The following is a 14,431-nucleotide window of genomic DNA, read 5'->3' as shown; positions in this document are numbered from 1 at the left end:
GGGAGATGGCAGCAGGAGGACCATGAGTTCAAGGCCAGCTGAGCTATATGAGACCCAACTAAAATGGGGAGGAAGTTAGGGGAGAAGGAGGTCTCAGGACTGAGGCAGACAGGAGAATTGCTACTTAGGTCTTTGTCACTAAAGTCTCATTCTGGCTGTTAGCATTTCCCATGCTTAGCAAACCTTAGCTGTAGGGTAATCATCGGTGGTTCCATCCCAGTGGTAAGTAAGCAAAGGAAAAATGTCAAAGTCTAGTGTCTTTTTGTACCTCAGCAAAACCGTGGTTTTGCTTTTCCCAGAGATGCTTCATGGAGGCCAGGAAGATGTCTCTTGCCGGCCAAGCCTAAGCACCTGAATTAGATCCCTCCCTAAGATGGAGGACATTCAACTTGAGGTGTCCTCTGAAATTCTGTGTAGGGTGGTAGTATACATGCCTGCATACACACACACACACACACACACACACACACACACACACACACACACACACATGCTTTCATGTTGCTTTGTCTCAAGTGAAATTGATATAGCTCAGATTTTATTCATTTATTATATATAAGTACACTGTAGCTGTCTTCAGATACACCAGAAGAGGGCATCAGATCTCTTTACAGATGTGAGCCACCATGTGGTTGCTGGGAATTGAACTCAGGATCTCTGGAAGAGTAATCAGGTGCTCTTAACTGCTGAGCCATCTCTCCAACCCCTATAGCTTGATTTTTAATTTGATTGAGTTCAACTCATGGTCAAAGTTCAAATCAGTGGCTAGCTGGACTATTCAGTCATTCTGTGCCTCACCTGAGACCTCTAGCACTTATCTTTAGGCAGTGGAGTAGCCGGCTGTGGTGGTGCACACCTGTAATCCCAGCTCTGCTGCAGCAGAGGCAGAATTCAATTAGTCCAAGTCTGAGGCCATCCCGGTCTATATATTAGCTTCCTGGCCAGCAGGGCTACATAAAAATACCCTGCCACAAAAAGGAGAAAAAAACAACACAGGCTTATAATCTCAGCTCTCTCAGAGTTTGAGAGTAGGACTGGGAGTTGGAAGCCAGCACAGGCAACATTGTGTTTTGAGATAGGGTTTCTCATTGACCTAGAGCCCCCCCAGGTAGATTGCTGGCTGAGCAGTGAATGGCAGAGTTACAACCGTCTCTGCATTGCAACACTGAGATCACAAACACATACCAACACACCTAGCTTTTTTCGTGAGAATTATGAAGATGGGCTTGATCTTGGGCAGAAAACCAGACGTGAGTTCATGAATGCCATGTCATGTCTACCCTTTCCTTATTCATTTTTTTTAAGATTTATATTTTGGCTTGGCAAAATGCTGCACATCTTTAATCCCAGTGCTTAGGAGGCAGAGGTAGTTGGATCACTGTGAGTCTGGGGCCAGCCTTGTCAACATAGAGGGTTAGAAGCCAGATAGGGCTATATAGTAATCCCTGGTCTAAAATAACAACAGCAAATGTGTATTTTAAAGTGTGTGTGTGTGTGTGTGTGTGAGAGAGAGAGAGAGAGAGAGAGAGAGAGAGAGACACAGAGACAGAGAGAAAGACAGAGACACACAGAGAGAGAGAGACAGACAGACAGACAGACAGACACAGAAAGAGAGAGAGATGGGGGAAGAGACAGAGACAGAGACAGACACACACACACAGAAAGAGAGAGAGAGAGAGAGAGAGAGAGAGAGAGAGAGAGAGAGAGAGAGAGAATACTGAACCCAGGTTCTCTGCAAGAGCAGCAAGCACTTTTTTTTTTTTTTTGGTTCTTTTTTCGGAGCTGGGAACCAAACCCAGGGCCTTGCGCTTCCTAGGCAAGCGCTCTACCACTGAGCAAAATCCCCAACCCCCCAAGCACTCTTAATTATTGAGGCATCTCTCCAGCTCCTAGCTCTTGTGTTCTTTCTGCTCCCTCCAAGTTTCCTGAGCTGTGCGGTTGAATGTTATCTGCACTTTAACCAGTTATGAATCTATACATCAACAGTTGTCCATTGCTAAAAAAAGAAGCTTTTCTGACCAAGCTTTATAGCCACATAAACCTATGGGTAGTAGTGTAAATATGTATATGTGTCTATATAAGTGTATGCCACATGTGTGTGGGTGCCTAGGCAGAAGAAAACACTGACCCCTCCTGGAGCTGGAGTTTCATGTGGTCATGAACTGCCCAATGAGGAGAGTGGTGCTGAGTGCACTCTAATGAGGTTTTCTTTAGCTCCTTCATAACTTTGGATTATTATTGTTGTCCTCCCCCTTCTCCTTCTCCCCACCCTCCTACTAGGACAAAGATTAAATAACAAGAAAGTATCAGTGGGGATTTCAGGGTATGCATGACACATTAAAAGTCCAAATCTGCAGACAGTGAGTGGACTTGGTGGAATTGTCTCTGGTCTCTTGTAGTGCATTATTTGAGGTGGACAGACATTAGTTTACATCTCCACAGGGGAAGTCACAAAATTTAGTTCATGATTAAGTCCCTGCATCATCCAGGTCCTCCCACTCAATTCCCAGCACCACACCCACTTGAAAAGTGGTGATGACCGAGGTCAGGTCTAACCCTTACAACAGTCAGACCAGCACCTGATGGCAGCGACTCAGAGCCTGTGAAGGATGACTCTTCAAGGACTCAAGATCCAGCCACCATCCGCAGCCATGGGGAAGCCAGTGCACTTGTGGCTGAAGCTACAAACACCCTTTCCAAAGCAAAGAGGGTTCATTCGTCACTTCCCAGTACATGCCGTTGGGAAAAGCATGCTCAGCCGGTCTCTGGAGCTGCTTCTGTGTGATTTTCCTTGTAACTTCATTGGGATTTTGACTCTACTCAGAGAAATGGAGAAGAGAGAAAGAGGGTTCCACCATCCCAACCCCCAGTCAGGACAATGTTTGCCCACAGAGCTACGTTGATGCCCAACTTATTCAGTTATTTAGTTAGCAATGTTTGGAGCAAACGCAGGACTTACTTGTGCTTGGCCCATGCTCCAGCACTGACCTACACCTCCAGTCCTGCAGATTTTTTTTGAACCAGGGTTTTCTATGTAGCCCTAGCTGCCTTCAAAACTGTGATTCTTCTACCTTAGCCTCAAAGTGCCGGGATTACACATGAGTACAATATCACATGTAAACCTAAGCACCCCACTTCCCCCTTTTAATGTATTATTAGGGCTAGAGAAGAGCTTTATAAAGGGCATACGTGGTGGCTCCCAACCATCTGTAACCCCAGTTTTGTGGGATCCTGTCGTTCCTGATCTCCTGGGGGTACTGGGCACACACAGGATGTAAATACATGTGCACAGGCAAAACACTCATACACATAAAATAAGTAAATCCATCTACAATGTGTTGTTACTAGGGCAATGAGACCACACACAGCACTTCTCTAGCAAGGGGGATGGGATGGGGACTGATGGACAGGAAACCGGGAAAGGGGATAACATTTGAAGTGTAAATAAAAAATATCCAAAAAGAAAGAAAGAAAGAAGAAAAGAAAGATAAAAAAAGGAAGGAAGGAAGGAAGGAAGAAAAGGAAGAACAAAAAAAGCAGGATGAGCAGGTCATGAAGAGCAAATCAGTAAGCAGCACCCCTCCATGGCTTCTTCCTGAGCCCCTGCCTCCAGGTTCCTGCCCTGCTTGTGTTCCTGACCTGACTTCCTTCAGTGACGGACTAATAAAGTGGAAGTGTAAGCTGAATAAACCCTTTCCTCCACAACTTACTTTGGTCATGGTTTTTTATCATAGCAATTGAAACCCCAACACTGCAGCCCAAGGTGGCCTCAAACTTGCAATCCTGCCTCAACTTCCTCATTGCTGCCACAGTAAGCAGAGGCCATACAGCTGGCCTAATCTTCTCATTTTTAACTTGGCTCCCCAAATGGCTACCTTAACCAGAAAACACGCTTTAACGCCACGATGAGAATTTTATTTCTTGCTGCCTTGTACTTCTTCCCTCTCTCTTCCTTTTCATTCAGTGAAAGTTCCAGGATGCTTTGTGCCAGGCATGGCATCCTGAAATCCTGTCTTCAGAGTTACATTGTCTGACCATTGCAGTGGAGTACATCTCCATGTAAACTCCCTTGTGATGCTGGTTAGCGTCCACTGGGAACTAGCTCCTCCTGGGCTTACGGCTTCAATGTTGTCCAGAGAGACTGGGTCGTGTGATTCTGAGGTTGGTTGGCATTCTTAAACAGCACCCTTGTCAAAACCACAATTGGGGGCAGAACTTTTTAAGTGGTGGGATGACATGGTATCAATAGAAGTATTAGCCCATCTCAGAGGATGGAAACTTTAAACAAAGCACGTCAAACAAAACTTTTAACGAAACAAAGCTGGGAATGTGGCTCAGTAAGCAAAATGTCTGCCTAGCATAGTTCTAGGTTCAATCTCCAGCAGCACATAAACTAGGAATGGTGGCGCCCACCATTGGGGCTGCCCACAGATCACTAGAGAAACCAGGAATATTAATCACACGGGGGGAGGGTCTCCTCAATGGAGGAAATAAAATACCTGCATTCCATCCAGAAAGTTAGGAGTACATATTGTTAACAACCTGGTGACCTTTTGCTATCTGTAGAGGCAGATCTCACCCAAATCCCCCAGAATGTTTATCCCAGACTCTCCCTCCCTACACCTTTATCTCTCAATAAATAGAACCCATCCTTGGGGGGAGATGTCACATACATGTTACAACCTGCTGACTGCTATGCTATCCTGGTCAGAGACCACACCAGATCCTAGGCCCTTAAGCCACAGAACCCATCTTCAAGGTCACATGTACTTTGCAAAGGAGTTTCTATGTATCTACCCCTTAAGCTTTACTGTGCACATAGAACTGGAATGACTGTTGCCTGGAAACAAATCCCACTCTTTAAATACGCTGGCAATAAACTGCCTAGCATCAGACTCTCTAGAATCTTGTCTGATCCAGTTTACGTGAGTGAAACTGAACTGAGCTTTCATTCTCACCTCTTCATTGGGTTCGTTTCCCTGCGTGCCATGATACCTGCAGGGATGCCCCCAGTACCACAAACCTATGATCTCAGCGTTGGGGAACTTGAGGCAGGAGGATAAGCTCAGGGCTACGCTAGGTGTCTCATGCCTTCTTTAATATCAGCACTCAGACAGAAGAAGAGGGAATCTTTGTGAGCTCGAGGCCACCCTAGTTGACACAGCAAATTCCAGACTAGCCAAGGCAACATGGTGAGACCCTGTCTTAACAGAGGAAGGGGAGGAGGAAGAGGAAGAGGAAGAGGAAGAAGAGGAGGAAGAAGAAAAGGAGGAAGAAAGTTGTTGTTAAAGGCCATTGTTGGCTGCATATTAAATTTGAGGCCAGCCTGGGACATATGAGATCCTGTCTCAAAAACAAAACAAGACAAAATAACTTGGGGTGCACCTCATTGGCGGAGCCCTTGGACAGTAAGAATAAAGCCCCAGTCTACCAGCTACTGCCCTGCTACTGCTGTAATAGAACGCCGTGGTCAAGGCAATAAATAATGTTACAGAATAGAGTGTTTATTTGTCTTATAGTTCAGAGGGATATGAGTTCATCATGGGCATGGCAACAAGCAGCAATGTGGTAGCTTGAGCAGGATGCAAAGAGCTCACATCCTGAATCGAGAGCACAAAGGAGAGAGAGAGAGAACACTGGGAATGGTTACGAGGCTTTATATGCTCAAAGCCTGTCTCCAGTCATGTATTTCCTCTACAAGGCCACACCTATATTTCCCTCAACAGCACCACCAACTGGGGAGCAAGTTTTCTAAGACATGAGACTTCTGGGGACAATGTCATTGAAACCACCACACCTGGGTTTGAGCTTCAGCACTGATAACAAATAACAAGTAAAAAAAAAATAAAATAAAAAAGCACAGCCACCCAGACATGGTGATTCAGAAGTTGTGGAGGTCAGAGGACAATTTTTTTTTTAAAGATTTATTTATTTCATGTATGTGAGTACACTGTCGATGCCTTTAGACACACCAGAAGAGGGCATCGGACCTCACTTCAGATGGTTGTGAGCCACCATGTGGTTGCTGGGATTTGAACTCAGGACCTCAGGAAGAGCAGTCAGTGCTCTTAACCACTGAGCCATCTCTCCAGCCCAGAGGACAATTTTTAGGAGCACTGTGGTGGTTTGAATGAGAATGGCCCCCATAGGCTCATATGTTTGAATGATTGATTCCCAGTTGGTAGAACTGGAATTGTTTGGGAAGGATTTGGAGGTGTGGCCTTGTTGAAGGGAGTGTTACTAGGAATGGGCTTTAGGGTTTCAAAAGCCCACACCATTCCATTAGCTCTCTCTGCCTCATGCTTGTGGATCTCCAACAAGAAAAACATTCCATCTTGGGACTGGATGGCTCAACAGTTAAGAGCATTTGATGCTCTTGCAGAGGACCTGAGTTTGGTTCCCAGCACTCAAGTGGTGTCTCACAATTATCTGCAGGTCCAGTTTCAGGGGATCTGATGCCTCTATTGGCTCCACAGGCACTGCACACATGTGGTACACAGACATATATTCAGGTAAGGCACCCATACACACACAAAATGTATCTTTAAAAACTTGGGGTGGGGAAGCCCATTCAGCCTTGAAGAGAAACTCTTTTAAGACTCAGGATATTCTAAAGGAAGGTAAAACATTCCATCCTGCAGGAAAGCTCAGAAAGTAAAAAAAATTAATAGCACTAGAAAGTCCCTGAAACTGACTAGATTCACTAGACCCCTCCCTCCCCAGACATATAAGCAGGAAGGATGGCCAAAGACATTCTCAGACAAGCCAAACTGCCTAGAAGAAGCAAAGACAAGCAGGTCTTCCTAGAAGAGGGTCAGACCAATTGAACCATCTGGAAAGGATACTCTCCAACCTGTTGAGCTGTGAGCAAGTTGTGTAGTGAATGCCTATACAACTTCTGGTGATAAGGCTCTGAGTTATTTCTGCTCCTGTAATAACCCCAATAAACTTATTGGTATGATCCTCTCTGTTCCCAGGTATCATTGGCCAATATTGGTCCATAAGGGCAAATGGAGCAGGGGTGACAGAAGGGGAGTTTGGAAGGCTGTACATATGAAATGGAAATGATGACACTCTGGGATCAGCTTCATGTAGACAGATCAACTTTATTTAGGGTGAATCAACACACACACACACACACACACACACACACACATACACACACACACACACACACACACACACACACACACACACACACACACATACACACACACACACACACACACACACACACACACACACACACACACACACACACACACACACACACACACACACACACACACACACACATACACACACACACACACATATACACACATACACACACACACACACACAACATACACACACACACACACACACACACACACACACACACACACATACACACACACACACACACACACACACACACACACACACACACATATACACACATCATACACACATATACACACACACACACACACACACACACACACACACACACACACACACACACACGTCATTGGCTGAAGGTTAAGGCATTGGGGTGCCTCATAATTGGCACGAGGAAGCAGTCCAAGAACCTCAGGTGCTTACTGTGTAGGTTTCTTATGGGAGAAAGGATGCTGAGCCTGTAATCTCACCAAGGCTATGTGACACTCCACAGGGAGAGAGTATGAGGGTTTTGCGCTCCTCAGACAAGATCAGAGAAGGAGAAGCCCCGCTGACAGAGGGAGTCCGCCGTTTTGCACTGAACTCAGGGCTTTCTGGTAATATCAGACTTTGACCTTAGCAGCAGGGTTTCCTGACAATTGGTTCATCAGGTGAACTTTGGTGGTATTTTTACTGTGGTCTGTTATTGGCATTGTTCATGTCTCCCTATCAATAGTGTCACACAGCATAACTGGGAACAGGGACCAAAGAAAACAAAAATAAACCCGGCAGAATGAGGGTGGTGCCACATGCCTTTAATCCCAGCACCCAGGAAGCAGAGGTAGATGGATCTCTGTGAGTCTGAGGCCAGCCTGGTCTACAGAATGAGTTCCAGGACAGCCAAGGTTACACAGAGAAACACTGTTGGAAAGAAGGAAGGAAGGAAGGAAGGAAGGAAGGAAGGAAGGAAGGAGGGAAGGAAGGAGACAGAGGAGGGGAGGGAGGAAGGGAAGGAGAAAGAGGAGGGGAGGGAGGGAGGGAAGGAGGGAGGGAGGGAGGGAGGGATGGAGGGAAAGAGATTGGGAGGAGTGACTACACGGTTCTGGATATGAGGAACAAGGCTTCCAGCTGGGGGATCCGGGATATGGCTGCTTTTCCCTTTATGCCTGGGATAGTGTTCCTTTGTAAAGAATGGATCTACCTCTAGGTGGCGACATGTCATTTCCTCCCTTAATGGTTAACCCAGTGGGGCATGTCAGGGATTTGGCTGGGGACCACCCCTAAGAGGCGGGTTCACCTTAAGACAATGTGCTTTACCTTCCAAGAATTTCTGCCTCCTAGTGTAGTGCCAGTGAGCTGCCGCAGGCTTCATCTGGGTCTGCTCACCTTTCTGTATCCTAACTTGTAACTATGCTTCTTTCAGATGCTGGTCAGACCTTAGTCTGCTCCCTCCCCTCCCTCCCTCCCCCTCCCCCCCCTCCCTCCCTCCCTCCCTCCCCCTCTTCTCTTCTCTATATTTATATTCTTTTACATGCATGCATGCTCTGGCTGCACGTTTGCCAGAAAAGGGCATCAGGGCATTGCGTACCCTGGTGCTCCAGTTACAGGTGTTTGTTGGCTGCTGGGAGAAGCTGGGACTCTGGAGGAACAGCCATCACTATTAATCACGGATCTGTTTTTCTAGTTTGTTATATTATTTTATCAATGAGAGTAAGAACCCCAAAATGGGAACCCCAAGATCCTGGTAACATTTCTTTCCTGCCTTTTAATCCTTTAATTGACAGGGATGACGACAACCACCTGGTCCAGCACCCCTGATGGTATCCTCCTCTTGTTGTATCAGCAGTAACCACCCCTACAAGAGGTGCTGAGATGTGTGACCACGGATGAGTGCTCTACCTAGAGGGAACGTCTGGGTGGGGAGCCCGTGGGGCAAATCCCAGTCAGGCTGTCGTTTTCTCCGTAGTATGGGAGTGGTATGCCTGCTCGATGAGTGGGGTCCGGTGCCTGAATAAAAAGTTAAAGGTTGAAAACAAAACTTTCAGTCTGAGAGAGTAACACATGGTCACATGGTCAGGGTGTGAGCAGGTTGCCGTGACGGCTGCATGGACACTGCTAGGTATAGTAAAAAATGTGTTAGACCCAGGTGGTTTCTTAGAAGGAATTTGCTTTGTGTGAGGATGGCAGGATACACGGAAAGTGCAAATTAGATCTACACTACATAGAGAGCCTTTCCTGGGATAAAACCCAAACCAAACAACCAAACAACCAAACAACCAACCAACCAAACAACCACCACCACCAAAACTTGGAACCTGTGGGATAAGCTGGATAGTAAACAGGGAAAAGGAGATAAAATGAGATAAAAGAGATTTGGGGGAGGGGAGCCCCTAAGGGGCTGGAGAGATGGTTTAATGGCTAAGATCACTGGCTGCTCTTCCAGAGGATCTGGGTTTGACTCTTAGCAACTCACACGCATCTGTAACTCCGGCTCCAGGAGTTCTGACCCCTCTTCTGTCTCTGTATCCTCAGGCTTGTGAGTGGTATACAGACATTCATGCAAGCAAAACCCATACATTTAAAAGAAAAAATTAATAAGAATAAAATAAAATAATTTGATTTTGAAAGATCAAACAATAAAGAAAGAAACCGGTTGAGGTTTTGTCTTTTACTATTGTAATGCTAAGTGTGGCCTCCAAGACCTGGAGTCTGCTCCTAGTCCTTGGGACCCTGTCCCCAAGTTAATTCTGATTGGTGAATAAAGATGCTAACAGGAATGGCTGGGCAGCAGAGACAGAGATGGTTAAGGTTTCACAGGGTTTGGAGGGAGAGCACAAGGAGGAAGGGAACAGGGGGAAGAAGCCACTGTTTGACTTCTTATCTGACTTCCTTAAATAGTGAACAGCAATGCGATGTAAGCCAAATAAACCCTTTTCTTCCCCAACTTGCTTTTTGGTCATGGTGTTTCAGCAATAAAAACCCTAAATAAGACACAGGGTTTCAGGCAGGAGAGATGGCTCAGTGGTTAAAAGCACTGACTGCTCTTCCTAGAGCTTCTGAGTTCAAATCCCAGCAACTGCATGGTGGCTCAGAACCATCTGTAATGGATCTGATGCCCTCTTCTGGTGTGTCTGAAGACAGTGACAGTGTATTCATATACATAAAATAAATCTTTAAAAAAAATGATACAGGTTTTCTCTGTGTGGCCCAAGCTACCCTGGAACTCACTCTGTAGACCAGGCTTGCTTCAACCAGTGCTTACCTATGAGTTTTTAATCAATGAATGAAAGAGAAGATTTCTCTTGTCTTTAGCTCAGGGTAGCCTGAAACTCACTATGTAACTTAAGCTGGCCTCCAAGTCTTGGCAATCCTTCTGCCTCACCACTCACTGCTGGGTTTACAGATGTGAGCCACCATGCTTGACCTTTCACCTGCATCTCTCATCACCTAGTATCGTGTGTCAGATTTCTCTCTGCCTCAGACCTATTGGCTAGTTCTCTTATTTGTCTGGTAGTTGCCTTCTCTTTGAGGACTAGGTCTGTTGAAGGCAGGGATATGGTCTGTTTTGTGCACAGCATTGTTTAGCAATTAGCAGTCCATCTGAATGGGCCAAACGCTTCAAACCCAGCCTTCCAGTATGCAGTTCATTCCTTTCTTCCTCCAGCCCCAAGATGGACCCCACTTTTATTGCCTTTAAAGAAGCAGCATAGCCACTACTAATTTTTTTCTCCAGAAACCCAAAACATCTTCAGTCCTTGCCTCTCTGTCAGCCATAGATGGCAGGCTATCACTAACAAATGCCACGTGGTCCAGTATAGAAAGGTCTAGAGCCTTCCCATGCTTCTCTTTGTTCCGTTACCAGTCTAGTTGGGGATCCCCAGCAGTTCTTCGTTTTTATTATTTTTCACTCATTTGACAGTTTTAGACAAGTATAATAAATTTTGGTATTTTTTGCCACTACGACTTCTTCCCCTTCTCCTGCCTACCGCTCCTGAGATCTTTTAAAAACTTTCTAGCCCCAAAGCTTTCTCTTCCTCTCTTTTTGTGTGTGAGACAACTGACTTTAATTAGGGTTGCTTGCTGAACATGGACAGGAGGCTGTTTACTGGAGCAAAAGCAAGTGTCCTAGTTTGGTGTCCCTTGCTGTAACAAAACACTGACCAAAGCCAATTCAGAGGATCAAAGAATTTATTTATCATACATTTCCATGTCAGGCTCATCCTTAAGGGAAGCCAAGGCAGGGACCTGGAGGGAGGAACCTGGAGGCAGGAACCAGAGCAGAGACCATAAAGACTCAGCTTATTGGATTGCCTTTTTTTTTTTTTTTAAGTTTTATTTATTTTTATATATGTGACTACACTGTCGCTGTCCTCAGACACACCAGAAGAGGGCATCAGATCCCATTACAGATGGTTGTGAGCCACCATGTGGTTGCTGGGATTTGAACTCAGGACCTCTGGAAGAGCAGTCAGTGCTCTTAACGGCTGAGCCATCTCTCCAGCCCCTGGGTTGCTTTTCCTGGCTTGCTCAGTTTACTTTCTCATACCACCAATGACCACCTTCCTAGGAATGGCACTGCCCACAGTGGGCAGGGGGCTCTCCTACATTAACTATTAATCAAGAAAAATGCCCCACAGACATGCCCAGAGGTCTGTATGCAGACAATACTTTTGGGCTTTCTTCTTCCCAGATGACTCTAGCTTGTGTCAGGTTGACAAAAACCACCTCATCGACTTTTCAGTAGCTAAAGCACTAGGGAGAGCAACACCCTTTCCCTAGCCATCAATGGTCCTCAGGGAGGGATGAAATCGCATGCTCTCCTCCCTGTCTCATGATGCAATGTTGACAGACTTAATTGTGTGCAGGTCTTGTGAGGGTGACCTCAGCTGCAGCAAGTGCAAGGCATGCCACATCCAGAAGACAGCATTTGGCAGCACATGTCTCCATTCTCTGGTTCTTCCATTCTTTCTACTTCCTCTTCCCAAATGTTCTCTGAGCCTGCAAGTCAGGTGTCAACCTGACTACACCTGGAATTAACTCAATCGCAAATGACAGGACATACCTGTGAGGGGATCTTTATTTCATTTCCCCTCTCCTCCTCTCCCTCTCTCTCTCCCTCTCATTCTCCTCTTCTTCATTTCTTCTTTCTTTTTTTCTTTGCCCCCTCCCCCCTTTTTTTTTTAAAGATTTATTCATTTATTATATATAAGTATACTGTAGCTGTCTTCAGACACACCAGAAGAGGCATCAGATCCCATTACAGATGGTTGTGAGCCACCTTGTGGTTGCTGGGAATTGAACTCAGGACCTCTGGAAGAGCAGTTGGTGCTCTTAACCGCTGAGCCATCTCTCCAGCCCCAAAGAAGAGCTACCATCACGAACAGGATTCGAACCTGTGCGGGGAAACCCCATTGGATTTCAAGTTCAATGCCTAACCACTCGGCCACCGTGACACCCCCCCCCTTTTTTTTTTTTTTTGAGACAGGATTTCTCTGTGTAGCCCTGGCTGTCCTGGAACTCATTCTGTAGACCAGGCTGGCCTGGAACTCAAAGATCTGCTTGCCTCTGCCTGAGTGCTGGGGTTACAGGTGTGTACCATCAAATGTGGCTTAGGTGAATTAGTTAGTACCAAGCAGTTCCTTTTTAGTTCTTACCTGGAACATTTCCAAAATCTTCTTTAGCCTATTTTTTTTTTTAAATTATTTATTTATTAAAGAGGGCATCTGATTCCATTACAGATGGTTGTGATCCACCATGTGGTTGCTGGGAATTGAACTCAGGACCTCTGGAGGAGCAGTCAGTGCTCTTAACCTCTGAGCCATCTCTCCAGCCCTCTTTAGCCTATTTTAAAAAGAAATTTATTTTATTTATTCTTTTTTTATATAGAATACGAATTGAGTACAGCCTCCCCTCTCCCCACCTCTACTGTCCCCCCAACTCTCCCCAGATCCACTGCTCCTCCATTTCCCTTCAGTGAAGAGCAGGCCTCCCACTAAACTTCACTGAATGGCCTAAAACTGAACATGGCATAAAAAGATACATCAATGAGACTAGGCAGGGACCCTCACATCATCAAGGCTGGATGGTAGCCTTTTCCTTGTAACTTGTTTTTATTTTATTTTACTTTTTGAGGCAGGGTCTCACTATGTAGCTCTGGTGGTCCTTGAACTCACCATATATGCCAGGCTAGCCTTGAATTCACGTTGCTGTGTTCTTATATTGCGATCTGTCTTTATGGTCCCTTCAAAATCCAAATATGATGATGTCATTTGCTTACTTAGATTCCATCAACACACCATTGTCTTTGAAGGTCAGTGTTGTAACTTCTCACTATGGCCCTTAAAGCCTGTTTTATTTCAGACAAAGTCTCACGTGGCCTGACTGGCCCAAGGAGAACAGTGTGGCTCTAGGGATGTGTGTAAGCTAGTCTTCTGACAGAGATATCCTGGCTTATCCTGTAGGCGTTTTTAGGTCCCTAGGTAATTCCTAGACCAGTCGAGCAAAGATGGGAGACAGAGCAGTGCAAGCGATGCCTCTCCCAGCCTCTTCCTTGGCAGGAGCCCCAAAGGGGAACCGCCTGCTGACTCCACTGACCTTTCCCTCCCACAGACTTACCTCTTAAATCTGAACACGAGGCAACAAACTATGACCCACTGACCAGATGACCTGCTATCATTTTCTATCTCCCATGAAGTGAAAGGTCCTGATATCTCAATGTGGATGGAAAACAAGCAATAGTTTGTGAAATGAAATTCAGTGCTCATGTTATAAACCCAGTCTGACTCGCACGGGCACTCTCATCTGTGTATCGGGGCTGCTTTTGCAACACTGTGAGACAGACAGTGCTATAGAGACCGGTTAGCCTGTGAGCATGCCACACTTTTTTTTTTTTTAATTTAAGATTTATTTATTTATTTACTATGTATACAGTGTTTTGCCTGCATCTATGCCTGCACAGCAGAAGAGGGCACCAAATCAAGCCACCATGTGATTGCTGGAAGTTGAACCCGGATCCTCTGGAAGAACAGCCAGATGATCTTAACTGCTGAGACATCTCTCTGGCCAGCTTGGAACACTTAAATCTTTCTTCATTTCAGAGTTTTCTATCCCAAAGTCAGAAGGCTCAGGCTGGTGAGAAGCTTCACTGTGGAAAGACAGCTGCCTCCAAGCCTGACCACCTGAGTCTGACCTCTAGGACCCAAGTGATGGAGAGACCAACTCCTGAACATTGTCCTAATACCTCCACATGTGTTATGCTGGGGCACAAGAACCACACGCATGCACACAC

General features: G+C 45.8%; 1 non-coding gene across 1 annotated transcript; it reads right to left on the bottom strand.

The window, feature by feature from the left end:
* Positions 1-12,515: 12,515 nt before the first annotated feature.
* Trnas-uga lies at positions 12,516-12,596 on the bottom strand. Its single transcript has one exon. It is a non-coding gene; the product is annotated as a tRNA-Ser (tRNA).
* Between the last annotated feature and the right edge of the window lie 1,835 nt (positions 12,597-14,431).

This window comes from Rattus rattus, chromosome 4 (assembly GCF_011064425.1).
Source record: "Rattus rattus isolate New Zealand chromosome 4, Rrattus_CSIRO_v1, whole genome shotgun sequence".
Classification (NCBI taxonomy): Eukaryota; Metazoa; Chordata; class Mammalia; order Rodentia; family Muridae; genus Rattus; species Rattus rattus.
The sequence above is the reverse complement of the archived record's forward strand: the minus strand, read 5'-3'. Positions and strand labels throughout refer to the sequence as shown.